The sequence below is a fragment of the Haemaphysalis longicornis genome, unplaced genomic scaffold (assembly GCF_048455015.1).
Source record: "Haemaphysalis longicornis isolate Haplotype H1 unplaced genomic scaffold, Haemaphysalis longicornis Haplotype H1 scaffold_4, whole genome shotgun sequence".
Lineage (NCBI taxonomy): Eukaryota > Metazoa > Arthropoda > Arachnida > Ixodida > Ixodidae > Haemaphysalis > Haemaphysalis longicornis.
This window is the reverse complement of record NW_027526361.1, coordinates 6,660,682-6,671,553: the sequence shown is the minus strand read 5'-3', so window position 1 is coordinate 6,671,553 and position 10,872 is coordinate 6,660,682.

Below are 10,872 nucleotides of genomic sequence, written 5' to 3'. Positions count from 1 at the left end.
TTCGTTTAGCGCAACTCGCAGTGTCAAACGCTTCATCAAGGGCAACCCTTGATGCTCCATTCATTGCTTGTCAAAATGAGCAACTATTTCATTCAGGGTCCCCTCTAATCGGACTCTTGTCGTGCTGAAAAAAAGGCCGCAATGGATAGAGCTCGAAACGCGGAATGACAGCTTCGAGGTTTAATCTTTAAAAATTCAAATTTCTAAAAAAGCAATTGCTAAAAACAATTTCGATCACTGTGCAAAACACACAGCGAACTATTCTCGCGATAAATCTCCCCATGGCCGGGTGAGGTGCTACGCGCATTGGGTGCTTGTTTATGTCACAATCCCTCCCTAGTGGGTTGCTGTGGCTGCGATCAGAATACTGCTGCGAATTAAGCCAATGTTCGATGGTCCTGGGTAACGAATGGAGCCGAGCTTGCTGGGTTATTGGGGCAGTTACCCCGTCTTTTCCTTTCACAGTCTGCTTTCCCTCTCTTTATTCGGCTGTGGAACTTGTTAGCGTCGTTCGCGAGCCAGTGCTAGCGTTTGCTCACGCAGAGTGCCCGATGTAGTACATAAACGCAATAACGAAAACCCTCGGCCTCCCCCCCCATGCTCGTCGTCCTGGCTCTCCTCCGCACTTATGTCGTTTCGCGCTCCTTCACGGAGTGTGCTCATCCCGTAGGTAGAACATCCCCACGCGTCGATTGGCGCCAAAGGCGGTTCTGTAATACCCCCCGACGGTGTTGCGATCGCGGAGCGTTTTGTCGTAAATGTTGGCGCACAAAACGACACGTTTCCTCTCAAGTCGGTAGCCCGATCTTTCTCCTGCAGATGTGAGTACGAACGAACAACCTTGTTTTCCCCGCCAAAAGAAACTGCCGTACGAGCACTATATTGTTAAACCTGGTGCCTGCATATCATTTGCAAAGTATATCTTATGGGAAATCAGCACCACCGATGGGACCCACAAACTATTCCAGTCTGCAAGACCACTCCTGCGCACGAGGCATCGGTGCGAACGTATTTAACGTCTGTCGAGAATCCGGCACGAAGATTCAAACGCTATGTGCTGAGTGTGCCAAGTGTGTCGCTTAAGCAGCGCTCCTTCTGTGCTCTGTCGCTGTCGTCAACTCCAAACATTTACGTTACTAAAACTAGCTCAAATTAACAGCTTCCTTTTACGGCCAGCCGTAAGACTCTCCCGAAAGTGGCCTCACGCAGTTGGTCGGCCCACTGCAGCTCCTCCTCCGCCACTGCAGTTTCTAGCGGTTGCAACCTTCCGGCGGGCCAAGTTTACGTTCCGCTGTTCCAACCCGCCGAGGAGCGTGGGAGTTGCACCGGTCGATTCAGGCTTCCCAACTCTCCATTGATAAGATCACAGCCGGACCAGTAATATAAAAATGTTTGTAACGAGGCTATTGGCGTCTGTGTGCACTGCGGTGCCTTTAATTATCGCGGGATCACAGAAAGCCCGTTTTAGCAAAGCTGCTGTTTCGAACAAGTTCTATCAATGTTATGCCATTGTGGCCGTCGTATTATGCCCTTGCGTATCCTGTGTATCTCAGGTTCTAACCCGCTGCCTTCGTCATGAGAGAGTGCACACTTCAAACGACACGTGCAGTACACGAGAGAGGGTCGAAGCGGCGGCGTCTGTGCGTGGAAGCGACATATCCGCAAGCTTCGACAAGCGACCGAGGCGCAGAACTCGCCTCCTGGATTGTGCAGCTTGAAATCTCGTGTTTTCCTAGTCTACAAAATGTCTTTCGTTTGAATAAAGATGTTATACCCAGCAATCCCCATTGTGTGCTGCGATGCCACTCTAAAAGAAAACTTTCCAGCCGGTTTGGATGCGCCAACCCCGATATATAGTGCGAAAGCAGCATGGCTTCCTTTTTATAAAGCCTGGTTTACAGCATTAAAGCGGGTATGTGCTGCTCTGTGGCTATTTATCACTTCGTTACACTAAATCCATGCAACTGTTGGGTATGATCGAGTGTTCAGGCCTCGAGTTTCGCTTTGATGTCTCCCGTTATGCAATGCACCATAGCGGGTATGTGCTACTGTGTGAATATGCAACAATGTGCAGAAATACCAGCTGCGACTGCTAGGCATGAGCCCGAGCTCATTGGCCTAACGTTACACATTAACGTCTTACGACATCATCCGGTACCCGCAGCCTGAACTACCATGAGCACAACTAGTACAATTTTTAATGTGTACCGGATGACGATGTTAGATAGCAAAGCGTAAAGTTAGGCCAAGCGTCGGGTCGTCACACACCCCCAACACCCGCATCGCCTTCCCTCTCTGCTGCGCATTAAACTTTGCGCATCCGACTTACAAACAGGAAAAACGGGAGGCTTCACAAAGGATGCTTCCAAAACAGGCGTCACGCAAAAGGCTTCACGGATTTTCCGCGCAGCCATCAAAGGTAAGCTAACTGTGCTTTCACGCTAAAAGCTGCGATGCTTCCAGAGAAAACTGTTATGTGTAACGCAAAGCTATAGCTCAGCAGTGCGTACAGCCATCGCATGTAAAAAACACCAACAATAAAGTGGGTGTTCGTGGACGTACAGCTGAAAGGTGCGTGAAATTAATAAGATAAGGACTATTCCATTACGAGGCAACCTGAAGACGTAGATAGCCAATGTTTTTTGGTAATTTTGTTACTTATATTTCACTGAAAGTGCATGGATCATGCCGATATACCTAGGACTTATATACTAATTGCCTATACACATATCACCTATATACCTATTGCCTGTACACGTAAAACGAATAATTAGTAGGTATCATTCAAATACCACAAGATTTAAAACATTTCTGTGTGCTGCTCACATCGACATTGGAAGTTCAGGAGCTATTTGCAACAACTGCCAATTCAAAGGGCAAAAAAAGTTGGGAATATTCACTGTGGCATCTAAACATGGCAAATGAGCATTTTATATACCGAAACTTTATTTCTAGATCGTACGGTATTTTTCACTACGGGACGTCAGTGCAGGAAACAAATGCACTGCGTTCCCATAGCTGTGGTGTTTTCCCGTTTTCCTGTTTTCCCACGACCGGCCACACATTTCATCTCCGCTAATGATAACGGTAATAGTGATGACGAAAAAGATTCCCGCGCGAAGCCAGCTTTCCTCGTCCCTGACCCGTTGCGGACACCACATCATCCCTGAGCCTTCATTTCCGGGTGAGATGGGTGCCGTTTTCTCCCGCCATGGCTCTCCAAGCTGGCGCATTATTCGTGGCCGCCTCAGCGACGCCTACGACAAGGAGAAATCCTCCATGTGAGTGGGCACGGAAAGCTGCCCATAGAACCGACGCTGGCCAGAGAGGAGAGGCCGGGCTATTTACATCGCTCTTCTCGCATGTGACCGGCCGCCAACTAAATCCCGCATATAAGCCCATGATAAAAGCCACGGCTGTGTTTTCGGCAATATTACATCTTGCGTTCTTTTATGAGGGGTTTTAGTGTGTCGAGGCAGAATTTTGCACGCGTGCAGAAAGAAGAAAAACGAAAGACACGCCACCACTGCTCCCATTTTGTTGGGGGCCAGCATCTTCCGTTTGTCGAGGTGTACCCCCGGGCGAAATTTTAAGATTGACGTTATTTAACATTTGCCTAATTGGAATCGAGCAGTGCTTGCCGCCATCCGTTCAAATTTCGCTTTATGCTGACGACATATGCATTTGGTGCTCAGGAAGCAACCGGCGCATTTTGCGCGCATGGATTCAAAGGGCCATTAACTCAATGGCAACCTTTCTGGCAGCACGTGGCCTCGACATATCGGCGGAGAAGTCTGCTGCGATAGCCTTCACCAGGCGTAACCTCTCCCGCTATCTCCTTAAACTCTGAGGCGTTCCTATATCTTACGTCGACAGACTCAAATCTCTGGCGTGACCTTTCAGAAGAACATGACATTGTCGCCACATATACGGTAACGGAGGCACAAGCTCGAGGCGCATGCATCGATCTTCCACATGATCTCCAGCAGTGCGCGAGGATGCTCGGTGGCGTCTCTCATCAGGTTCTACAATGCACTCTGCGAGGGATTGCTTAGCTACAGTCTGCCTGCCTTCGAGCCTATCACAAAAACCAACTCACGGCTACTAGAAGGCTTACACCGACTCTTAGGGAGAATAGGCGCCTCTCTACAACTGTTCTCTGCCAGCAAGAACTCCTTCGTGCCCGCTTGCGGTTTGTGAACAGGACTATCGACCACCCGCTGGTTCGTGACTCGGAGGCCGAAGTACGTGCTATATTACAACCAGTGTACCAGAGCCCACCATAAAATACCAAGCCACCATGGACCTCTGCCTCCTGGAAAGATACACCAACCATTCCCAGAATTCCAGAGCAAAGCTACGTTCCCTCTGCTTGCTGTGAAATTCTTCATATTGGAGCACATTGAATCTGCTCCATTGCCTGAGTTGCTTCTGCACAACAAGAAGCTATCGTATCGAGAGACAAGACGAAGCAAGAGTAGGCCATCCAGCAGGTCTTTATCACTCTCTAAAAGTACGGACTCCGGAAAGGGGCCTGCACCTTGTAGGGTAGCGAAGAAGATGCGACGACAAGCCGTGTCGGGACGGGGGTACTAACAAACCTCTGCCCACTGCAGGATCGATGTGATAAAGTCCTTTCCAGTCTAGTCCATTGCTACTGCCCACCAAAATTATACACCCGCTTTAACGAATGAATCGGTGATGGATACATCATCTGCCATAAGAATATGGATCCCTTCAAGCCGCACAGACATTACCGCAAAACTAGGTCCCCTGATTACGTCGAAGGTCACTGAACTTCCTGCGCTGCGTGCTGCATCGCAACCCATTTTAACTGCTCCAGCTCAGACATCAGCAATCTTTACTGACTCTCGAGCAGCCCTTCAGCACCTGATGGTCCTGATAGAAGAGCAGCTTGCTCAAGAAATTAATGACCTGCACACGCAGGCAATAAATAACCACCAGGTTGTTGTTCTGCAGTGGCTTCCATCTCACTACGGCGTGGCTGGCAACGAAGAAGCCGACAGAGCTGCGGCATTCGCGCAATTGAGCACAATTGTTTCTGCAGTGTCTTTCACAATGTGACACGGAGCGACTCTGGTGTCATCGGTTGCCAAGAGCTCTCAGCGATTGCTGTGGACTGACCCAAATAAGACCTACGTGCCGTTGCACACAACAGACCCAGAATGTCGATTTCGTATGCCAAGCGGTCTGTGCAAGCGAGATGAAGCTGTCCTACATCGCATCAGGCTCCATGTGGCTTACACTAAACATTTCCTTTTTAAACTTCGCCAGGATTCCTAACCTGGCTGACCTCACTTGCCCATTAAAGATCTCTCTCTCTCTCTCTCTCTCTCTCTCTCTCTCTCTCTCTCTCTCTCTCTCTCTCTCTCTCTCTCTCTCTCTCTCTCTCTCTCTCTCTCTCTCTCTCTCTCTCTCTCTCGGTTCGAGACTTCATAACGGGTGTTCTCGTATCACCCAACGGCTTCCCTTAATGTAAGGAAAAAAAATTAGGACTATTCTCTCTTGGGCAGGAATTGGTCAGAACATAGAATATGATGGCTGTGATAAAAAAGACCCTCCTAACGAACATGTATTCTGGCGTCATAGAAGGTATTCATAAGACATTTGTCCAGCAGCGTAATTCTCCAAAAGTTTGCTCTGCTTTTGGCTCTGACCATTGCCCCACCACGGAGGGTATTTCGCGGGGAACAAAGTTGGGCTACTTTGTGGTCTGCCTACGCGCGTACGGGTGCGTGGACAGACACCTTTGTGCTCGAGTGGCCGGCGCACATCGGATTCTGTGATAAAATATTGTCTTGTAGAGTTTCTTTAAAGAAAATATTTATTGAGAAGAACCTCTTTGGAGCGTCTGAGCGCGAGCATTGTACCCTGCGTACCCGGTGATCGGAACCGACATCACTGGCTTCATGACGTCGGTTCTTCTCCTGTGTTTGGTGCATAATCCACTCCTAATCACCTCTGCGCAAGCGCGCTTGAACACGTAACTTGGGCGCAGAGGAGAAAGCATCTATACCCAGTGTCCCAGTTAGCTTGAGGAGTGGAAAGGGTGAAAGCACTGGCTAAAAGCGTTGCCCACCGCCGTTGTGTGGCCACAGCCCTCACCACCTTACCGAACGTTTTCTCCTGTGCTTCTACATCGGCAGATCTCATCGTTTCTTGCAAGGCTATTTGTCAGGAGAGCACCAATTAATATTGTTTCATGCGCCTCCTGTTCGCAGCTGGGTAGGAGAATGACACGTATTCGATGGTGCTTTCGAGCGCCTCCACAGAAATATCGTTACATTTAAAATATGGCATTTTATGCAACAACCGAACACAAGTGGTAAGCGTCCAGTGTTCAAGCTTTCAAAGTACGAATCAATGATGGTGTTATTACGAAGAAGTCTTACAACTAAAAATATAACGCTACTGTGTATTTTTCACACGAAACTTCCATATTTTGATCTTTACACAAGTAGACACAAGTTTCACGATCAGCTAATTTAAGAAAAGTGTCAAGGGTTTTCTCACCTTTTCTAGCAAGGAGGGGGGCTGCTTTGACAAAACTAACAAAACTTGACAGACACCTCTTCTGTGAACAAGTGCATTCCTAAGCCCCCTGAAGTAAAACGCTCAGAAAATTTTCTCAAGTTTTCACCCATATTCTTGCAGCACAGCCCGCCTTTGTGTTCAAATCAAATCCCGCGTTGGTAAGAAATGTCTGCACATACAGCTCCGCCCACTCATATTACGCGGTTTTCAGCTGTGTTCCTTCCATTTAAAAAGCGATCTTGTTCGACAAAAATAAATAAATATTCATAAATTTGAACATCAATACTGTATGCAAAAAAATCCTGGAGAAAAAGTTTCGGCCCCTTTTCCACTGCCCGCATCAAGACCTGCCACATATTCAAACGGTACCGTGACAAAACAGCATGCGACAAAATCGCACAGCGACAAAAAGGCACAGCGACAAAAGAGCACGCCACAAAAAAGCACCGCGTCAAAACAGCGATACGTGAAAACAGCACTTGACCAAAGAGCACAGCGACAAAACAGACCACGACAAAACAGCAACCTGCAAGAGCAGAGCATTGAATCAGAATTTGGCGGTTTTCTCGAACTCTATTTTTTACCATGCAATCTGCACACGATCTCTTAAGTGCTGCTCAGATAACAAAGATAGCTTCATTTTTCTGCGTATTGAGGTCTGCTTTGAATTCGGGGCAGCAAACAAAGTGCACAAACGAATTAAAGATTCCACTCAATCTTCCCCTTTAGTCATATTGTTCTTCGTTTCGCTTGCAGAGTCAAAAGCATTCCCCCCTTTAAAGGGAGTCCGATGATTGCGACTTTATCACGTATTTATATCTTGTGTCAACTTTTTATCCCGCCTTAAAAATTCAAAATTTCCTGAAAAGCAGTTTGGGGGAACCGTGTGGTTTCCACAACATAAATTTCCGTTACAATGACGGTGGTCCGTCGATACACGTTGTTGCAGCCTTGCGATATATCGCTTCGACGAAACCTGCCTGGCGAGCCCAACCTCATGCAGCGTACTCTCTGACGCGTCGGCATCGCCCGGAGACAGCACACGTTAGCGCGCGTCACCAAAATGTAACAAAATAGGAAAAAATCGTGCCGAAAGAAGTGGGGCGTAGTCACTGGGCATCAGAAACCAGAATGCAGCTTCCTGGTTTCCAGTCTTCCTCGATGCCTGGGGCCAGGATTTAGCATTCCGAAGCGCCGTTCATTTCCCCAAAAAACAACAGTCTTTTTATCTCCAGTGGCAATCGGCTGCCTTCAGACCAATTCAGCCAAGTTAGTCCTGTTCGGGAGCTATTACCAAAAGCAGTGAAGGCCTCTTCTATTACCACGCATGACATTGCCCAGAAATTTGATTGTCGCTGCCGAGCTGGGAGGCAGCGTCCGTTCGCTGGGGCTTCGGATCTGCGGTCTTCGCCGGGCATGCGGCCACGACACGGGGCTCTGACTTTTTGAGATGGGTTCTCTGCTGCGTGGGGCAGTCGAGCGAAATGTCATGATCGCCAGTACCCATTCATATGCTTGAGTCGGTGCCCAGCAATCTCAGAGGTTCGGAATCAGCGTAGACGGCCAACCACTTCCCGTGCTCGGCTCGTCGTTTCACCGTTACCGCCGAGACTCAGCCCCCGGCTGCAGCACGACGCTAAAACAGTTCTTGTGGAGTGGCATGTGCGTAGCAAGTCCAACAACAGTGGCAAACCCCTTCTAAATCTTCGAACCTTTCTAACCTTTCTATTACTCCACCACATCCTGTTCTCTTCCCCATATTTCCATCCGCGCACTGACCTGAGTTCTGGCGAGCTCTTAGTTGAACTCAGTAATATACCTTTTAATTTAATATACCTCTATAATTTGCCCTATCAGCAGAATGCGGGTCAGCTCTTAGCTGAGCTCAATAATGTTCCCCTAAATAAAATATACCTTAATAATACATCCTGTTCAGTCTGGATCGAATCCCTTTCTCTTAGCAAAAGACCGAAGTTTCCATGGCGCATCGCATTCCATTCATGGCTACCTTGGCTTGCGTCGAGAAGATCGGGGCTGTGAAACAGGCTTTTAGGGGCTAAATAGGGAATGCTGGCTGCATTTCTTTGGTTGCATGCAAAGACTCGTGCGTGAGAAACGAGAGTTATCGCTGCCACAAATTTTCAAATATGACCAAACTAACCACCCTTGACAATTCCCGTAGACTACATAGCTTGTCAAGCTAAGTTCTAGTCACCGTTTCTGTGTGCTGAATTAGTCTGATCGGTAAGTGCCAGACTTCTGACTTGCACACGGAAAGTCGGGGGCTCTAACCTGGCCTGAAGTTCTTTTGCTTTGAAAGTTGGACACCTTCTTCGCCATTGTCTTACTTTTTACCAAGATATGCGCCTCTTTTTCGCCTTTCTTTCAACCCGCACGTTGCGTTCGACTGGAACCTGAATAGCAAGGCGGGACGGAACTTCGTTTTGTGCTTCAAACTAATTAAGAAGTCAGTACACAATAAGGGCGGATTTGTGGGTTCGCTCTGGCGGTGGGGAGAAATATTTTGCAGAAATATTCTGATGATGATAATGATATTGAGGTAGATGATGATGACGACGACGATAATGAGAATAAAGATGATGGTGATGATGATAATATTCAATCGCTTTAGTTTATGCGCCCCGGGATAGCGGAAAAATAATAGTTGAAATTCAGTACTATTTTTTACTAGTATTTTATTGATCAAAATTACAAAACCGCTAAAATTACTAATCATGCATTCGAAAGCTGGGTGAGAATGCGTGTAGCCACTGCTACTGCCAGTAAAACTGGGAGGATCACAGCAAGTGTTTATAAACTATGCGTAGATTCACGCTCGCAAGCATAAAAACCAGTCAGGCAGGAGGCTAATCAAACGACTCACATCCAAAAGGCTCGTAGCTTGAGACTTGACTTGTCAAATGTAGCTAATTTTTATATGTTGCATCTGACCAATCGGCCTGATTCGTTTGTTAGAGGTACACACGTGGTAGAGCTGTTCAATTACTGGATGAGCCGATGCGAAATGACAGTCGCACAACGGTAACGTACTCCAATATGTGAACGAGAATATCCGTGTATATATGCGGAATGAAATATATCCTGCCACCTTTAGGGCGGCCAGGCGCCGCCGTGCATTACCGGCACCACGAAGTAGAATTACCAGCCCACAGCAAGTACTGCCGACTGCGTTTTTAATTATCGAAGATAAGCAAAGAGTAAAACGTTGCTTACTTTACGCACATCTTGCAGTGTAAAATAAGGCGTTTGTTGAACGACCCCTAAACCCATTCATGCACCTTTGGGAAAGTGCGGCTAAAAATTAAGTTCAATTCGTTCGCTTACCCGCAGCCATTACCAAGCCTAGTGCTTAAAGTCATTAGTAATGCCTTATAGTAATTTCTGTGGCTCTTATAATGCTGTAATGTTATGGTGGTGAGCGAACCTAGCCAATGTATTATGTTCCAAGGAAACCTTTGCATGGTATGGACTATGGAATAGCACAAGCGCCCTCACGCGGAACGTCACATCCACACACGTCACATACGAAACACAAGAACCAGACGCGCAGGCGCAGAAAACGCTCACAGCTGCAAAGGAGAAAAAATGTTTCCGCAAATGACAAGGTACCATATCCCGCTGAGAAAAAAAAAAACCTGGTTTATCACCTGCGTTACTTCCATTGGGTAGAGATGTCGTCAGCGATGTGAAAAAAAAAAATCATTGACAGTGTCATTTTTTTGTTTGGATTTAGAACAGGTTGTCTAAGACCTAAGCGTTAGCGAAGGAAGTGAGTGCAAGTATGATTCTACACGTGTTAGCAGCCTCCAGCAGGAAAAGGATATTGACTAGACACATTTTATCAGAACGTAATGTTGTTCATCAATATTGTCTACCTTTTGAAGCTTAGGAAAGCCAGCACCTTTCGCCTTTAAGTGACCTGGCTTGCGAGTTGCGATCGACCGCCTGGCTACAGGGGCCTTACTCTCGACTGCATAAATCCACAGTGAATTCGCCATGCTTTTTTTGCGTAAGCACAACGCAAGCAATCACTGACGTGATGCACGTATAGCTATGACGACATGCAGTGTAATTTGATGCTTCACTCATAAAGACCCCAACCAAGGTATCAAATATTGCGCATAAAAGATATAAAAACTCTTGGCATGCATTATAGATAATTAGGACGGCAGCTGAGGCTGGCAAGGGAAACACGTTTCTTCAGGTTAAAAATGGCGTGGATAACACAGGGCAATCAAGTAACCTGGATACAAAAGCGAGCGAAAGGCGGGTGGTGTCAAGCTGAAGAACATCACG